The sequence below is a fragment of the Rhagoletis zephyria genome, unplaced genomic scaffold (genome assembly GCF_001687245.7).
Source record: "Rhagoletis zephyria isolate East Lansing unplaced genomic scaffold, Rhagoletis_zephyria_1.1 Rzeph_scaffold_00526, whole genome shotgun sequence".
Taxonomy (NCBI): Eukaryota; Metazoa; Arthropoda; class Insecta; order Diptera; family Tephritidae; genus Rhagoletis; species Rhagoletis zephyria.
The window spans coordinates 239,673-241,541 of record NW_016157610.1 but is presented as its reverse complement, the minus strand read 5'-3'; positions in this window follow the sequence as shown (position 1 = coordinate 241,541).

Here is a 1,869-nt window from a genome sequence, read left to right as displayed (position 1 = left end):
CGGCTAAACTATACTTCTAAGGTATAAACAATTATATATCATTAGAAAGGTATTTTGATGCTGATGTGCTAAAAGGGGTGTAAAGGAAACATGATTGCCTATTTATATAATGATAAAAAATCAGTTCAATGAAGCACATAAATCAGTCCCGCTCTCATGGAATGAATAATTGCAATTGTAGCACGACCACCATTTTCCGCTAATTTGAATTGAAAAAAACAGGTAAAGACAGTGCTCTCTTCGGGTATGCATAAAAGCATTTTAAAATATTTGTTCGCCAGCGAAATAAAATTTTCGGCTTCACCTCATATATAGATATAGGAGTTATATAAAAACCTTATATCTGAACAGTCAGTGGTATGGGAAACATTCCTTATAAAGCCCCATTTAAATGATTTTTACTACTATGTATGATCGATATGTAAATCGGTCCCAAAATTTATTGATTTTAGCTGCCTACATATAGGAGTCAAATATATCGGAAATAGCTGTACACTGTGTGCAATCAGTGGTATAGGAGATATATCTTATACAGCACCGATCTTGACTGTTTTCTCTGTAGACTTTTTATGATTATTTAGAAAATAACTTTCGAAATTTCCCCATCTTTGTCATTTTCACTGTAAGCTTTCTGTTGATAATGAGGAAAAACGGGGCAGTTATGACAAAAAAAATCTGATTTGAAGATTCACTTATATGGTGGTTCGATTTGGTCGATTACGAAAAATAATTAATACATTACAAAATAGACCCGTTTACTAAATTTCAGACGGATGTCTCGAAAACCGAGGGTCTGAACTGCGTTTAAACAGACACGTTTCAAATTTTAGTATACATCTTTATTTGTCTATCTCTAAAAGCACCTCCGAGATCTCATCCGCTATCTTAAGTTCAATGTGGTTCGAAACTCTGTAATTTCTGTGAGTGAGATGAAGAAGCGCCAGAACATGTCGGTTATAAATCCGTTGCTCTGACCAGTTGCAGTTTAGTTCACCTACCTAGGTGGCGTAGCATTTAATCCACCTTTAAATTGGAATAAAAACGCCTATGGAAGCCTGTGAATATCAAACGCCTTCAGATATAGCATTAATAGCCATGAAAAATATACCAAATTTCTATCACTTTGACTACCTACTCTACGAGAAATTCCTCTTTTCGTACACTTTCTAATACGAAATTAAGTACTTTTCTCTCCTATGCAAATAATTGCATACCGAATTTAAATAAATATTAAAATCATTCGGTCTGCATAGAAATAACAAACTTTTTAAAAATCGCCTTCACTCCACATCCCTTTCCTATTTCTGTCGGCTCCTTTGTTGTTTTCATTTACCCTTTTTGCTATTACTTTTGCTAGTATTTATACATCTCTAGGGCAGATTGTGGCAGCAATAAATAGTCTTCTTGCAACCATTTGCGTGTGCGGCAGTCAAGTGTGTCCAGTATTGTTGATTCGCTTGGCTTTTGTTGTTGTAAATTGTTATTACTTTTGGTAGTCAACTACTTGGCAAATGTTAGTTTAGCAGATGACCTTGCTCCTACTGCCTTCATGGTTTTACAAGCCAATTTAATTAATATTTTATGTATAGGTTAATCTAGGAATTTATGAGTTCAATTTTCCTTTGTTTAATTATTAATGTAAGTAGATAATTTAAGTATAGGTATTTAGCCTAGCTTTAATTACTATTCTTCCAATTAATCTTCTTACGGATTCGTTATAGCTCATTGTGGAAATCAACAGCCAAGTGGCGCTCTTTCGTGATATGCTAATCCATGTTGGCCAGACAAAAGACTGTCCCGAATTGCGGGAGAAAATTCGAAAACTGCGAAGAACCTGCGTGGAGGCATGCAAACACACGGGACAGATAA